Below are 17,167 nucleotides of genomic sequence, written 5' to 3'. Positions count from 1 at the left end.
TAAGGAACGAGAGAATGGACATCCCCTTCCACGCAGTGTGGGGCCGGAGGCAAAGGGCCACATGTAAGCCACGAGACCAGCATCCGGGAGCGGACTCCCAAGCCTCAGAGGGCAGAACTCGTGGACTGTAAGTTGGTGTCCCCCACAATTCGGATGCTGAAGCCCGAACCCCCGCCCCACGCGATGGTTTGTTTGGAGGCAAGGCCTGTGAGAGAGAACGAAGGTCAGATGAGGTCATGAGGGTGAGGGCCCCAAGTGTCCACCCAGACGTATCCCTAGTACATGTCCACCTCTCCTAGTTGGCAGATCATTTCAGGTACATTGACGTAAAATCCAGCCTCCGTAGGAGGGCCTGCCGGGCCCTGCTGTGCGGCTCCCCGCAACGTCTCCAACTCCCCCTCCGGCTCCCCCAGACCCATTTTGCCTGGCGTGTGAAGGCAAAGACGGTCACTCTCGGCTTGGCAACATTTATTGTGTCCCAAAGCCACATGGGGACGGGGGGGAGGGGCGTGGAATCTCCATCTGTAACAAGGGCTCACGCGCTCCCAGAAACGGTGGAGACGCTCGCTCTGCCTTGACGTCACGTCGAGGTGCTGCCGTCGGTACTTGGCACATCCAGGCCCTCAGACGTCAGCACTGTGTGGAAGCCAGGACCACTCAGAGCCCGGGGCGTTCTCGTGTGTTCTGAATCGACTTCCGGGCCAGAGCCCAGGGCTCCCTCTGCCGGCGACCAGTATGTCTACCTCAGGGGTTCTCAAACGGGAGGCCATTTTGCCGCCAGAGACACGCGGAGATGTCTGGAGACAATTTTGGGTTCTCACCACTGGGGGTAGTGGGTGGGGGGTGCTGCTAGCATCTGGTGGAGGTCAGGGGCGCTGCTAAACACCCCACAACGCACAGGGTAGCCCCCCGGCCCGGCCCCATGTCAGCAGTGCAGAGGCTGAGAAGCCCAGCTTCTCCCCTGCACTCGCCTTGGTCGGGTGTTTATGTCTGTCTCACAGCTGAGAGCCTCACGAGGAAGGGGTCTGGGCCCACGCAAGATGCCGGTGAGAGAGTAGGTCGTATCCCATTTTATAGCCAATGCCGTTCCCTCTGAGGGAACCCCCTACGCGGGCAGCTTGACTGGGCCTAGGGGTGGCCTCCGATGGCGGAAGAAAGAGGTGCCTGCCCCTCTCGATGTGCACCTGCCCTCCTACCTCTCACTCTCACACACACCCCCTTTCCTGTTTGTTTTAACGTGAGTTCCCCTGTTCTGAAGGCGTTTGAAGGGAGCAGAGAAGGTGAGAAAGTTCTTCCGATGCCGCAGGGGCGAGTCTGGCCCCACTACCCAGGCGAGGTTAACCTTGGGGCTTGAAAACCTCACAGGCCTGGGAGGGCCAGCACTTGCGAGGCAAACAAGAAGAGGCTCTACCTCGAAGGTCCACCAGGTGGCGCTGCGTCCCTCTGCGGGGACGGGAGAGCTGTTGGGTTTTTTTTTTTCCCCCGCAGAATTTTTATAATTTAATTTTTATTTAAACTTCAGTTAACACATAGTGCAATAATGGTTTCAGGAGTGAATCTAGTGATTCATCACCTACATACAACAGCCACTGCTCATCATAACAAGTTCCCAAAGAGGGAGAGTCTGCAACCTCTGGCCTCCCTCACCAACCTGGGGTGTTCTGTGACCTGCTCTTCCGAGGCATGTGTGACTGCGATTTGAGGGGCAGTTGGCCTGAGAATACTCCTTTAGCAGCAGGGCAGAGGCTCAAGGCCCCACTGAGCAGTGAGGGACAGGTAGCCTCCCAGTTGAGGGGGGGCAGGGGGAGGGAAGGAGAGAGAGGAGGGAAGCAGAAGTGCCCAGGGAAGCCAGGGGTCATTGGAGCCCCAGGAATAGAGAAATGGAGATGTGTCCCAGACACTGTCGCCATTCCTGGCAGCTGTGAGGCCCGGTGCCAGTTCTGAGGCATCGTAAACTTTCTTCTTGAATACCCAGGGGGTTTTCAGTTCTGAATACAACAGGCTATATCCCAGCATGCTCTGAGGGCCCCTAGGAAGTCCTGCCCCAGGTGCGAGCTACACACGTGTGAGCTACATGCATGACTTCCAGAGACGGTGTTCCCTGAAAGTGAGGGGTCATCTAGAAGAGAATCACCTCTTCTCAGGGTGACCAGGGCTCCTGAGAGGCTGTTGGAACCCCAAGATCCAGAAGCTGTGCTCCATGGAGAGGGGCAGTAAGGAACACCTCACAGGGAAGCTATGGTTTGAGCCAGGTCTTGATGGCTGAGCAGGAAAAATGAGGCAAAGAGGTGGATAACGCATCACGTGCTACATGTGTGGCCACAGGTCTGCCATCTGGGGAGGACTGGTATGTGGGAGTACGGAGTAGCCTGTGGGGCGCAGGGGGAGACTGGCTCCTGGACTCTGTGCTGGGGTGGGGCGGGGGGAAGGTTTGTCTCGAGATTAATCCCTTTCAACCAGCCTCTAATTGCTCTGGCTCTTTGCCCATGAGGAGGCCCTGGCCTTAGCCACCTTACATCACCCTGCGGCTTGAAGGGTGTGGCCTCCCTCATTGCTGACTGGCCCCCCGGGGACAAAACCTGCCTTGTCTCCCATTCTATTGTGTGCCTCATTATTGGACAATTGTGTGAGGTCCCCTGGGGGAAAAGTCAACCCTCAGACACCTCAACATCGGACAGGAAAGGCAGGACAACCAATAGACACAAGCCCCTGCGGCCTGGGTACAGGGCTGGGGACGCTGGGGTGGGAGCACAGAGCACGTGGCCCTCACTCCCTTGGTGGGCGGGGAAAGAAAAGACATTCCACACAGGGAAGTAACTGAAGGAAAAACTATTTGGCTGGGCAGGTGCCTCAGAGGAAACAGAGGCGATGTCATAAAAGTAGTGGAACCCAAACCCGAAAGGTCTTGCATACTAAGCGACAAAATGAGTCATTTTCCTTGTAGGCAAAAGGAAAGTGTGAGTGGATTTTAAACACGAAAGTGATGTAGTTTGCATCTTGGAGAACATTCTGGAAGGACAGGGGGGATGGACGGGAGGTGGGGGGGGCTCAGCATTGAGAGGGCTCACAGGTGTGCCCTGAGACTGGACGGCAGCTATGGGGACAGATGGCAGAGATTAATAGGAAGAAGGATTCGATTCCATCAGTGCCTAATCAGATGTGTGCGGCCCATGCGTCTCCACGTGGCCCAGAGCCTCACTTCTCCACCTTCCTCCCACCTCTGCCTTCTGCAGCATTAACATACCTGCTTGCCCGTGGATGATATTCAGAAGGGGAAACTACAAGTTCCATTGACATTATACACCAAGTGCCAGTCCCTCCTTCTGTTGCCATAGCAACACCAGACGCTTCTGGCACGATGGTGGCCCTGAGAAAAACTGACGGTATTAAAACAATAACAACAACAAACAAAACGTTTATTTTTTTTTTAACTGTAGATCAAGGTTTTGAAAAATGAACTCAATTACTGTCTCAAGTTCTGTCACCCCAATGCCTAGAGGAGGACAGCCAGCCAGCCAGCAGACGCCTTCACACCTCCCCAGCTGTCTCGAGGAACTGCCATTCTGGGGGTAACCACACCGTCCACCACCGCTGACATCTTGCTGCCTCCTCTGGTCACAGCCACAGCTGTCCTGCCTTTCCTGTTTCTAGAGAGAATGTTACCCCACGTGTGGGAAAACCTGCCAGCTGGTTTTGAGAAGATAAGCACAGAGCCTCAGGGAGCGACCCGTGTGGCCGCAGCCCCGCTGGCCAGGAGGCCTGCGCGCGGGAGGGGGGCTGCAGACCCACCTGGAGCCCAGGCCGCCCTCCGGCCCCTCGGTGACAGCGACAGCAGCGGAAGCACGGGAACAGCAGTGGCTTTCTGCTACGCCATCGTCCTGCCACAGAACTGGGAAAGACCAGGCATTGCTTTGACTGAGGGACCGGATCAGTCACCTCCCCGGGACCTTTCCTTGTATCTTTCCCAGAGGGAAAAGGGCTGGAAATTGGCGCCTGGGGGGAAGGGGCCATTATTCCAGGGATCAAGTGGGAGAGGAAGCAGGGAGGGAGGCTGAGGGGAACAGATGTGATGGTGGCCAGCGTGGCCCTGAAGTCAGGAAGAGCGGCGGAAAGGTCAGTGGAGGCTTCCAGAAGCTGAGAAGCACCAAAGAGGAAAGAGAGGCTGAGTCAAAGAATCCAGGCAACGTCCTCAAAGCCAGAGGATTGTCAACGAAAATGAGTTGAGGAAACAGACTTGAGAGAAGGTCCTAGAACGTGGCAATGGAACAACAGCCCTGGGCTCACTTCTAATCTCTACAGATCTGGCGTATTCTGTCTGTCCGCCTTGTTTCTAAGAAACTGTGCTCCAAGCAGTTGCTCGGATTTTAAATAGGGATGGAGCTTGGGGGTGTTGGTACCGTTTAGTTTGAAAACTTGCAACTAACTAAAGTCATAACTAAACTTGCAAGTAACTAAAATAATGTTTCAATTATGTATGTTTAAAAGGGTTTAAACAATTGAAAGTTGCATTCTGTATGTCCTCTATATTTTTTGACATGCTTCACCTAGTAAATTTTCTCACTTTAGAAAATCCTAGGGGCACCTGGGTGGCTCAGTTGGTCAAGTGTCTGACTCTTGATTTTGGCTCAGGCCATGATCCTTGGATCATGGGGATCGAGCCCTGTGTTGGGCTCTACACTAAGTGTGGAGCCTGATTAAGATTCTCTCTCTCTCTCTCTCCCTCTCTCTCTCCCCCCCCATCCTTCTCCCCCAACCTCTCTCTCAAAAAAAAAAAAAAAATCCTAATACATCATATTCTAAAATTTTCAAGTGACTAGTAGACTTTATTGAGACACATAATACTAACCTGATGTTTTCATTTACTTTTGTGTTCTTGGAAAATTATACAGGGATAGAAATGTCTAAGTTTTATAAGTTCTAAAATTCTGTTACTAAACAACAACAAAAACCCAGAACCACTGGGGTCAATTTGATAGATTCAAATACCGTTGCTAGGTATTCGAGCACCCTGAAGGGGAATCTGCCCAGGGTGGAACACCATTTGCTATTCCTGGCTGCACAATCTTAGACAACTGACAGATGTCTCTGCCTCAGTTTCCTCATCTGTACGAGAGGGATGTGATACTTCTATATCGTCTAGGAGTGGGTTCAGCTGCACATAACCAGCCCCAAGTAATATGGCTTCAACTAGAGAGAAGTCTATCCCTCCTGAGTCCACACTGCCCAGGGGTCAAGTCCGTGGCCGGTGTGGCCATCCACGGAGGCACTCGGGCTCGCTTTCCTGGGTTACCGCTCGGGGTAGGAGGCCTTCTGGAGCTCCCACTCTGAAAAGAGAACAGCTTGTCGAAGCGCCTGTCCCTCCCTTGAAAGACACTGGCTGGAAGTTGAAAAACCCGGAGTTTCTGGACAGCGGGTGAGAACTCAGCGGCGTGGCCAGGCCTGCCTGGGAGAGAGGCTGGGAAGTGTAGACTGTGCCACGGTCCGCTCCACTGGGCAGCTGTGAGAATCTGCGTGCTGATGGACAGAAACCACGTAGAACAGCGGATGCCTGGCGCCCCTGCTCTGTCGCTCCCTGTGAGCGGCCAGCCTCATACGCGGGGTGGGGAGCTTGGCAGTGTGGCATCGACGTCCCTTCAAAGAGCCCCCTCTTCAGTTGTCCTTTTCTAGATTTTCTTACCCCGGATAAGCCTGGGATTGGGACTGGAGAGAGCGAGGCCAAAGAGTTGTAGCTTCTTGATTCGGGACATTTCATTCCCCCGGAGTCCGGTGGTGACTCTTCTGGGCTGGAAGCAGATACTGCATTACGATTGTGGCCCCGGGCAGGAGGGGGGGCAGGCAGCGGGGCCGGGGGAGGCTGTCTGTGGGCGGGGGAGAGACCAGTGGGGCCTTCCAGCTTTCAAAACAATCAGGATTTTTAGGCGACATCTCTTTTTGTTCACCTTGGCCATTATTATGGCCACAGGGAGCAATCAGTCCCTTAGGACACAGGAGATGAAGATGATGAGGTGAGGGGCGGGCTGCAGAAAGCAATCGGGAGCGGCTGGAGGGCACCTTGGGGAAGAAGGCTGCATGGGAGGAGGGCTCAGGGGTAGGTAGAGCTCAAGGTTGGCCTGCAGACCCCTCCCAGGGGGGAAGGAGCCCAAGGAAGTCCGAAGGGGTAATCGCCAATCTCAGGGTTTCAGTTTTGTTTTCGTGATGTCTGCTCTGGTGGGCCGGAGGGAGAAGATTACTGTTTTCCAATATTAACGCTGTTATTTATGCTAGAAACACAGTAGAGCATTCATTTAAAAGAAGAAGAAGAAGAAGAAGAAGAACAATCACATTTCTGTTTTTGTGTTTTGGGTCTTTGTGAACCTACCTGGTTTGAGTATTTATTCTGTTGCCCCCGGGTGAGAAATCTACACACACAAGATTACTTTGCAGATTCCTTCTTTGACTAGGGATGAATCCTTCTCTGTTTGAACGATGTTTTCCTAGGGCGGGGACGGGAAATGCTGCTAATCAGTAATAATCAACCACCGGGCACCACTAGCATCTTGAATAGAAGCCCTGGCTTCTCTCATTATTCCACAGCGAGCGGGTCCTGGGGGGCTCGATTTCAGTTTCCAAAACGTGTCATCATGGTAAAAGGAAAGAAAATAATTGGATATCTCTCCTAAGAATTCATGAGACGGGAAAATTTGGAATGTTAAAACATAAAAATGTCAACAAGGCCTAAGGGAAACTTTAATAGGTTTCTTCAAATCTATCACTTTGGCCAAAAGGAATAGGGATAATGAACAGCTTACAAATTTAAAGCTCTCTCTGGCTGCTTAAAAAATGAAATGAGGGGGATGCCTGGGTGGCTAAGTCGGTTAAGCGTCCGACTTTCGCTTAGGTCATGATCTCGCGGTTCGTGGGTTCGAGCCCCGCGTCGGGCTCTGTGCTGACTGCCAGCTCAGAGCCTGGAGCCTGTTTCAGTCTGTGACTCCCTCTCTCTCTGACCCTCCCCTGCTCATGCTGTTTCTCTCTCTCTCTCTTAGAAATAAATTTTAAAAAAAAACATTAAAAAAAATGAAATGAGGGAGACTGGTTATTTTTGTCAACAATACCTCTAAAACTGTCAAGTTCATTGCCCAGGTTAACAGGTTTTGATCTCTCGGAGTCCCAGATTAACCGCAGAAAAGTGAAATATTAGGTCACGTGGCTTCACAAGGGCTCTGGTTGGTTTTAGTTATTGATAGACTTTTATTCTTTGATTCTTAAGGCAACGGCCCCTCTAAGAAAACTCTCCAGAGGCTCCTGTGTCACTCCATGAGCTCCTAGTAATCTTACATTGACCTTCAAAGCCACAGAGTAAGTGGGCATCAAAATGCCTGAGTCCTCTTCCCCAGTAATCTTAGAAAGTGGGCTTCGAGTATTTTCAAAAATAGAAAAATATCACTTAGGTATATTGAACTGTACACACTTCAACAAATGGACAAACTCTTAACTTTCTGTCATGAAGATGATAATGACAAAAGCATAAATCTATTATCCTGATCTGGATGAATAGAAACCATAAACGTGCTTTATCGTATGAAAAAAAAAATCACCATGGGCAAGAGTCGGTAGAAATATTGGATTAAAGATTCAGACCTCAAGTCACTGAAAACAGATCTCAAAAATTCTCATCACAAGAAAACAAATGATAACTGTGTGGTGATAGAGGTTAACTGAACTTTTGTGATTATTTCACAATATAAACAAACACCAAATCATCATCTTGTACATCTGAAGCTAACTTTATATGTCAATTATATTTCAAGAAGAAGGAGGAGAAGGAGAGGGAGGGAGGGGAGGAGGGAGGGGGAGGAGGAGGGGAAAGGGAAGGAGGGAGAGGAGGGGGAGGGAGAGGAGGAGGGAGGGGGGGAAGGGGAGGAAGAGAAGGGGGAAGGGAAGGAGGAAGAAGAGGGAAAGGGAAGGAGGGAGAGGAGGAGGGGAAGAGGCGGGGGATGGGAAGAGGGGAGGGGGAGAGGGAGAAGGGAAGAAGGGGGAGAAGGGGGAGGAGGGGAGGGAAAGGAAGAAGAATGAGGAGGAGAAAAAAAGGGGGGAGCAGAGGGAGGAAGAGAAAGAAGACGATCAGACTGAGAAAACTGAAGCTACGGCAGTTACGGGATCCACAATTTTATAACAACAGCAAACACAGAGAACAGGATCTGTGAGACGGGGGTCATTGTCTCCTTCCTTCCGCAAGTGAGGAAACTGAGGGGCAGAGAAGTCAGTTACGTGGCTTGTTCAAATTCATCCAGATTTGAAGCCAGGGAGTCTGGTCCAAAATTCATGCTAAAATAAATGTGCTTAATATTTTATAGAAATAAAAGAAAGCAGGGAATGTGGTGCAAACAAAAAGAGATCTCAAAATTGCCCAGGCTGCTTTGGAAAAAACAAAAACAAAAAAACAAAAACAGCAGAACTTCTAAAAATGAGAGAAAAGTGACATTAAAAACTCTGTGGACAGACTAATGCAGAGGTTAGACATTGCCAAACGTAAAATAGTGAGCTGGAAAGCAGCTCTGGAGAACCAGCCTGGTTGTAGCAGAGAAAGAAAGTGAGACATAAAATAGGAGCAAGAAGGGAAGGGACCAGGAGGACCGAGGGGGTTCATTCAACAGACGTTTGTTTGTTTGTTTGTTAATGTTTTATTTCTAGGAGAGAGAGACAGACAGCGTGAGCAGGGGAGGGTCAGAGAGAGAGGGAGTCACAGATTCCAAAACAGGCTCCAGGCTCTGAGCTGGCCGTCAGCACAGAGCCCGACGCGGGGCTCGAACCCACGAACCGCGAGATCATGACCTAAGCGAAAGTCGGACGCTCAACCGACTAAGCCACCCAGGCGCCCCTCAACAGACATTTAATAGAAGCTCCCGGAGGAGATAACAGAGCAAACTGGGAGAACAAATATTAAGAAATGACAGAGAAATTTTCTAGAAGGGATCAAAGAGATCAATTCTGTTTCACAAAACCAAATTCTAAGTAAGAAAAGAAAACGAAATCCATACCTACACACACTGTAGCAAAGTGTCAGAACACCACACACAGAGAGACAATCTGCAGTTAGTCAGAGAGTAAAAATAACAGATTACTCACCTGCTGATTCACAACAGCAGTACCAAGGCCCAAAAAGAATGCATTAATATGATACTGAGGGAAAATACTGTGCTGACAGCCTATAGGTGTGTATCCAGCAAAACGATCTTTCCTGTGAGAAGTCAGGATAGGACGACGGAAATCAAGTCTACCTAGATCTTTGAATAGCTTGGGAGAAAGGTACAGCTGTTGATGAGATTTATTTAGTATGCTTATTAAAGTTTCTGAGGTTTTCACTAAGAGGACTGCAATTAGGTAGAGGGAAAATGGAAAGAGAAGAAAATATCATTCAATCCAAGTTAAGGTGAGGATATAAAGGTAAGAACAAACAAACAAACAAACTAAAACACTAAAAACAAGCCAAAACAAAAAACCCAAGGAATTCAACAGCTGATGTAAGCAATCAAAACCAACAGATGATAGAAACAAATCAATAAGCACCATCAGTGTAAAAAGATTAATCATGGAAGTGAAATGATAGAGCTCATCAGACTAATTTAAAAACAAGAGAAAGGGAAGGAAGCGTACCATGTATTCATTATAAGGGATTCGCTATGAATTTATATAATGGAGAGAGAGGCATAGGAAGGTTATAGATAAAAGGATGGGAAAATAAACCAAGCAAATAGCAAAAAGAACACAAGTAGGGTAGCAATATTTATATAAAACAAAATACAAAACAGGCTTTTAGTTAAAATAGAGATGTAAAGCATCACGAGGAAATGATAAAAGTTAAATCACTGTAGAATCAGAAGTGTCCTTTTAAGAGAGAGGTAGAGAGTTCTGGCAATTCTAAACTTGTAAGTTGACGTAGAAAAAGACTCCAAGAGCAAAACCAACCAACGAACGAACAAAAACCCCAGAAGGAGAATGTGACCAGTGTTATCACCACAGTGGGCAGCCATCTTTGGTAACTGACCTCCCTAAACCAGAAAGCATATAGATTTTAAAATCTCAATGCACATACATAGAATGGCGTGAGCCTCACTACTGGAAAGTACACATCATTTCCAAGCACACACACAACATTAATCAAAACTGGCTGCGTACGAGCCTCAACAAATTGCAAAGATCTAGGATCATATAAACTACACACTCCTCCAAGTGTAATTAGGTTCATAAAAAAAGTTACAGAAAGATAAGCTAGAAAATTTTGGGAAAATTTAAAACATACTTCTAAACAACCTATGCGTTAAGAAGAAATCATAATAAAATATTAAAATACTTAGCATTAAAACTTGTTTGCTATAGCTGATACCACTTAGAGAGGAATGGACGACTTCAAATGATTACATTACAAAAGAGGAAAGATGGAAATAAAAGAGCTAAACTCCTTAGCCTAAGTATCCAGCTTGAGAAATTAAGTGTAGAATAAGATATCCCCCCCCCCGATAAAAGAAAGAAGAAATGAAAGACAACATCACATTGAATTATGAAATTCGTGCAGAATCTCATAGTACCTTAAATAGCCTGAAGAAGAAGAATCAGGAAGCAAAATATTCCTATCAGGATTTATAAAGCATGTAGTAGTCAGGACCTATGGACTGGAGTAGATCACTGTGTGGAGATAGTGAGCTCTCAACAGAGCCACACATACATCAGAATGTGACATATGGTGGAATCGGTGTTGCCCATTGGTGCAGAAATGGGGCTTTATTCACTACATGGTATGGAGACCATAGGATAAAAAATACAGATCCTCACTTCACAACATGCACAAAATCAACGCCACATGGGTCAACATCCTTTACTCAGATAAGTGCCTGGCATTGGATAATAAATTATATGATGTCCCTACTTCTAACCATATTTTCCCCCTCCATCTAGGCTTTCAATAAGATCCTCCATTCATTCAACAAATGTCTCATGTACCCACTGTGTTCCAGCCACTGTTCTGTAGGCATCTGAATACAACGGTTAACGGGAGACTAATCTTCCACACTCTGGGGATTAGTCTTGTAGATAACTAACAATATGGCACTTTGGACTTATCAGGCACTTTCTTTCTTTTTTTTTTATTTAAAAAAATATTTTTTAATGTTTTTATTTATTTCTAGGAGACAGAGAGAGAGACAGTGTGAGCAGGGGAGGGTCAGAGAGAGAGGGAGTCACAGACTCTGAAACAGGCTCCAGGCTCTGAGCTGGCCGTTAGCACAGAGCCCAACGTGGGGCTCGAACCCACGAACCGCGAGATCATGACCTAAGCAAAAGTCGGACGCTTAACCGACTAAGCCACCCAGGCGCCCCTATCAGGCACTTTCTAAGCCTTGACATTGGCTCATGTCATCCTTGGTAGGTGCTATCGTTTGTAAGTGGCAGAAGTAGGATTTTAAATAGGTCAGCGGCTCTCAGAATCCCAGGTACTAACTTCCACATTATTCTGCCCCTTTGTCCCTGTGGCCTTGGTGAAGAGGGTGCTGTGCAATATTTTTACTTAAATATATACATGCAATGAACCTAAGACATCTGTTGTGTGTGATGAACTGACTTCTTTCCTAGGAATCTAGAATCGTACTAGGCATGTACCATCCAATCTTGAGAGAACTGCCACTCAAAACATTTTCTATGGGGTGTGGTTCAGATGAGAACTTCTGGTTGACAAAGGCCGCAAAGATGATCTTATGGACCAAGAGGGTGCTGAGGAAAAGCGCTACCGAGCTGAAGGCGCTGATGAGCAGCATTCCGATGCTTCCCCTTAGGTTCTTCCCTCAAGGATTGCAATCTTTGCTGCCATGTTGTAGTAACTGACAGAGATTTAGCTTCTTAAGAATCATGGAGAAAATAAACATGAGTCTAGTTCTTGGCCTCTGCCTCTTCATGTTGAGTACTTTTAAAGTTAGTCTATACTTTAAAAAAAAAAAGTATGTCATTAGAATATAGTCATTTAATTTTTTTAAAAATTTCTTAACGTTTATTCATTTTTGAGACCGAGAGAGACAGAGCATGTGTGGGGAAGGGGCAGAGAGAAAAAGAAACACAGAATCTGAAGTAGGCTCTAGGCTCTGAGCTGACAGCACAGAGCCTGATGTGGGGCTCGAACTCACAGACTGCAGACCTGAACTGAAGTCGGATGCTTAACCGACTGAGAATACAGTCATTTAAAACCCTCTGGTGGACAGCCCTTGTGGTAGGCTGAATAATGGCCTCCAAAGATACACAAGCCCTAGAACCTGTGAACGTCACCTCATAGGGCAAAAAGAGATTTTTGCCCATGTTATTTAAAAATTTTTAATGTTTTATTTATTCTTGAGAGAGAGAGAGAGAGAGAGACAGAGCATGTGGGGGGGAGGGGAAGAGTGAGCGAGGGACACAGATTCTGAAGCAGGCTCCAGGCTCTGAACTGTCAGCACAGAGTCTGATGCAGGGCTTGAACTCAGAACTGCAAGACCTTGACCTGAGCCAAAGTTGGAAGCCTTACTGACTGGGCTCCCCAGGCGCCCCGCCAATGTCATTAAATTACTGATCTGCAGGAGAGCACCCTGGATATTTTGCATAGTTCTTAAATGTAATCACTAGGGTCTTTATAGGAGAGCAGGACAAAGGGACTACAGAAGACAGTGTGGAACTGGGCAAGGCGCATGCCACGCGCTTGGAAGATGGAGGGACGGGCCGCGAGCCCCCAGGTGCACGGACAACAGCTCCAGAAGCTGGAAAAGGACAAAGATTCTCCCCTAGAGCCTTCAGGGGGCACAGCCTCGTGCGCCACGTTGATTTCCAACCCAGTGAACCTGGCTTTGAACTTCTGACTTCCGGAAATAGAAGAGAATAAACGCTGAGAGTCCTAAGCTGCTGACTTTGTGTTACTTTGTTACAGCAAAGGTAAGAAATGAATACTGCAGTTATTTCTACTGAAATGATGTTAAGCTCAAGACTGCACCCCCATCCCCTGTTTGAAAGCTCTGGCTCACACAGGGCGCGGCGGGGGGAGCATTAGCACCACAGACTGGGAGGTAATGAGCTGAATAAGGCAAGCGCGGAGAGTGTGTTGCCCTGCGCTCTTGTTCAGTGCCCTCCTCGGAGGAGACGGGACCCCGCTGCCCTGCAGAACCCCGGAGCACTTCTGGCTGTGTCCAGTGGGGCACAGTTTGCCACGTCTCTTTTCTGTGGACTCAGCCCAGAGTGGAGAAGACAAAATTGTTCAGCAAGAGATTACTGGAATACATATGTGGTCCTTGTGCTCTATTGGTAGAGGGAGCCTATGACTTCAGAGGCTTAAATCTGAAGAGTTGCCCCAACACCAGGAAGCCCATAGCGAAATCAGGGGAAACTTACAAATCCTACAAGAAGCATGGAGTAGCAGACGGTCCATTGCCTAACACAGTGGGTAGCATATAAGAATTCAAACTGGGGGCTCCTGGGAGGCTCAGTCGGTTAAGCGTCTGACTCTTGATTTCGACTCAGATCATAATCTCATGGTTCATGAGTTCGAGGCCCATGTTGGGGTCTGCAATGACGGCATGGAGCCTGCTTGAGATTCTCTCTCTCTTCTCTGTCCCTCCTCTGCTCTCTTAAGTTCTCCCTCTCTCTCAAAATAAATAAATACACTTAAAAAATTTTCAAATTGGAATTAGGTGTCTTTGTGTCAGGTTAAATTGTTTCCTGTGGATGGAAGAAAACCCTAGTAGACTAAAGGCGGTCGTAGATATGATTTTTTTAAGGGACATTAGAATTTGCTTATTTCTTCAAATGAACAAACATTGTTGGTAGTGGCCACTAAGGTATGCTTCCCGAGTTGCTTAGGTAATACCTAAACAGAACGGGGAGTGTAGGTCCTGGACCCTCCCTAAATAACATTCAACAGCTTTTGTGAGAGGCTACACAAAACATTATTTCCAGGGCACCTGGGTGACTCAGTGGGTTACGCATCCCACTTCATTTCAAGTCATGGTCTCAGGGTTCGTGAGTTCGAGCCCCATGTTGGGCGAGCAGAAGCTTCTCATCAGGTGAGCTCAAGCCCAAGCTACGGGCTCTGTGCTAAAAGTTCAGAGCCTGTGTGGGATTCTCTCCCTCTCTCTCCCCCCCTTGCTACTCACACCTTCTCTCTTTCAAAAACTAAAATAAATAAAATATATAAATATATATTATATAACATATATATTTAATAAAAATATATATGTAATAGTTTTTAAAAACCTTATTTTCAAAATCCACTTTCTCTCAGTCCAACAACCAGAACTGAATGAGCCCCCATCGAGAGCAATCTAGCAGCAAATGCACACTGATGTCAGCAATGGGGTAAGCTTTCTACTTCTAAAGGTCAATTCAATTCACCTTTAAACAGTGGGACCTGGTTAGAATTCTCTTCCTCACATGGAGATAATATCCACCTCCTTTTAACTTTCAACCACTCTTCTATGTGAATCAGTTAGGAGGCTTAAAATGGAAAAAAGATAAGATTTGGGAAACATGAAAAAGATCTTCAAATACTTGTCAGGTAATTCTGTAGAAAATATAGACTGACTTCAATATATTTATTTAAAACGGGGCGCCTGGGTGGCTTAGTTGGTTAAGTGTCCAACTTTCGCTTAGGTCATGATCTCACACTTGGTGGGTTCGAGCCCCACGTCGGGCTCTGTGCTGACTGCCTGCTCAGGGCCTGGAGCTTGTTTCAGAGTCTGTGTCTCCCTCTCTCTCTGACCCTTCCCTGCTCACGCTGTCTCTCTCTCTCACCTAGAAATAAATAAAACATTAAAAAAAAAATTAAAACCCAGCAGGAAACTATGAACATCATTGCAAACTTACCCACACATCTGTATTTATGCAGTGCAGTCAAGAACTGGGGCACCAGGAATTCCACCTACTGGAAACGGGTATCCGTGTCTTGAAATCTAACGTGCCTGATCTATGTGACATTCGGCACACGGCGTGTGAGTACCCTGGTGTTTTGCTCAGTTCTGCTGGTAGGTTTTCATAACCATCATCTTTATCCTATTATCAAAAGTAAAGGTTTCATGGCATTTTTTTTCTTCCTATGTCTGGAAGAAAGCAGCTTTAGAAACCCCATAGTTAGGGCGCCTGGGTGGCTCAGTCTGTTACGTGTCCGACTCTTGGTTTTGGCTCAGGTCATGATCTCACGGTTCAAGCCCCACATCCAGCTCCGTGCTGACAGTGAGACTGCTTGGGATTCTCTCTCTCCCCCTCTCTCTGCCCCTCCCCTGCTTGCTCTCTCTCTCTCTCTCTCTTAGAAGTAAACTTAAAAGTTTTTTGTTTGTTTTTTTTTAAAGAAAGAAACCCCACAGTCGAGTGGACAATTGATACATCTCTATCTGCATTTCCCGATATTTTCCTTTTGTAGCTGCTTTATGACTGGAAGGTTGGGACATAGGGAATGACGTGTTCTCCTGTCCGTGTACCTCATTGCTGCTCTCGCTTTCACTGTAGGCTGCACTGCAGGGGTGTGGGGGGGCCCAGCTAGGCGTCCCTCGCTTCCGCGGTACAACCCTGCTTCCCCTCTGAGCAGCCAGCCGGCCTGCCGGTGTTACAACCAGCTCCCGCTGTTCTCTGTGGGCACAAAACAGTCCGCTAAGGCATCCCTGCTGCCGGAGTACAATATCTCCACCTTCCAACAGCGACGTGGCAAGGAGAGACACTTTCTTGTCCTGTTCAAGAATTCTTGGATCTAATGTAACATTTCGTGCCTGAAACTAATGCAACTTTACGTGTTGACTATAATGAAGAAGAAAAAAAAGAAGAAGAGGAGGAGGAGGAGGAGGAGGAGAAAGGGGAAGGGGAGGAGGAAGAAGAATTCTTGGACCTGGAGTTGTGTAGCAAAAACCACAGCAATAGCTACCATAGGAGAAAAAATATGTTGTCATCCTACCTCACATCATTCGTAAAATAAGTCTTAGATACCTAAACACCTAAAAGGGAAAAACACATTAAGCCTAGCAGAAAACAAACACAGCTGATACCTGTGGATATGGAAGTACTTCTTTCCCTTCCTTTCCTTTCCTTTAGGCTTCATGCCCAGTGTGGAGCCCAACGTGGGGCTTGAATTCATGACCCTGAGATCAAGACCCGAGTTGAGATCAAGAGTTGGAGGCTTTACCTACTGAGGTACCCAGGCGCTCCTGGAAGTATTTCTTAAATGGGACTTAACACGTACATGTAAAAGCTAGTAACTCTGATTTAAAAAGACAAATTTAAACTACACAGTTAAATACCTTCAAAATTACAAACTGAAAGAAGATATTTGAAATCTACACAACAGGTAAAGGATTAGTATCCAGCTTATATAAAGATCTCTGAGAAAAAGCCAACAACAGAAAACATTGTTTTGACTAGTAATGTAGGCAATGTACAACAGTCAGACATTACCTCACACATGACAATTTTCCAAACAAAACATTAAAAACCCCAAAATATCTAGTGACCAAGAGGATATGAAGAAATGAGAAAACTCATACACGGCTGATGGTGTCTAAGTTGACACCATTTTGGAGATTATTTTGACAAAACCTAGTCAAGTCGAAAAGGCGCATATTATCGACCCAGAAGCTGAAAGACACTCTGTATGTGTGGGCAAGGAGGTGAGTACAAAAAACCCCCTTCGAACACCATGCCCACCCCAAGTAGGAAAATAGAATAGAGCTACACGGTTCAATAAAGACAGATCTCAAGAACATACGAAGCAACAAAAGCAAGTTAGATAGATACTATGCTACAATTTATGTAAATTAAAAGTATAACACTATGTTATAATTATGGTGATATACATAATAAAAGTAAAACGTGACTGGAGAAATATACCCCTGATGTCTGTCTGTGGGGGGAGAGAAGGGGCTAGAAGTGAAAAGGGTCACAAAGTGGAGTAAAAACTTCACAGAAATATTTATCCTGTTAAAAAAGAGCTGATGCAAATATTACAACATGTTAACATTTGTTCATCCTGGACAATATAAACAGAGTATCCTATTATTCTTCTCTGTGTTTTCAGTATTTTCCTCTACTTTTTCTTTAAAAAAAAAATAAAGAAAGAAAGCAATGTTGCCATACGTAGAAGGTTCTAGCACTATCCTCTACAAAAGAATCAAATGGTGGACCTGAAATTACGTTAGGATCA

Source organism: Hyaena hyaena, unplaced genomic scaffold, assembly GCF_003009895.1.
Source record: "Hyaena hyaena isolate Hyena2069 unplaced genomic scaffold, ASM300989v1 scaffold_72, whole genome shotgun sequence".
NCBI classification, from domain to species: domain Eukaryota; kingdom Metazoa; phylum Chordata; class Mammalia; order Carnivora; family Hyaenidae; genus Hyaena; species Hyaena hyaena.
Note: the sequence above shows the minus strand (reverse complement) of the source record.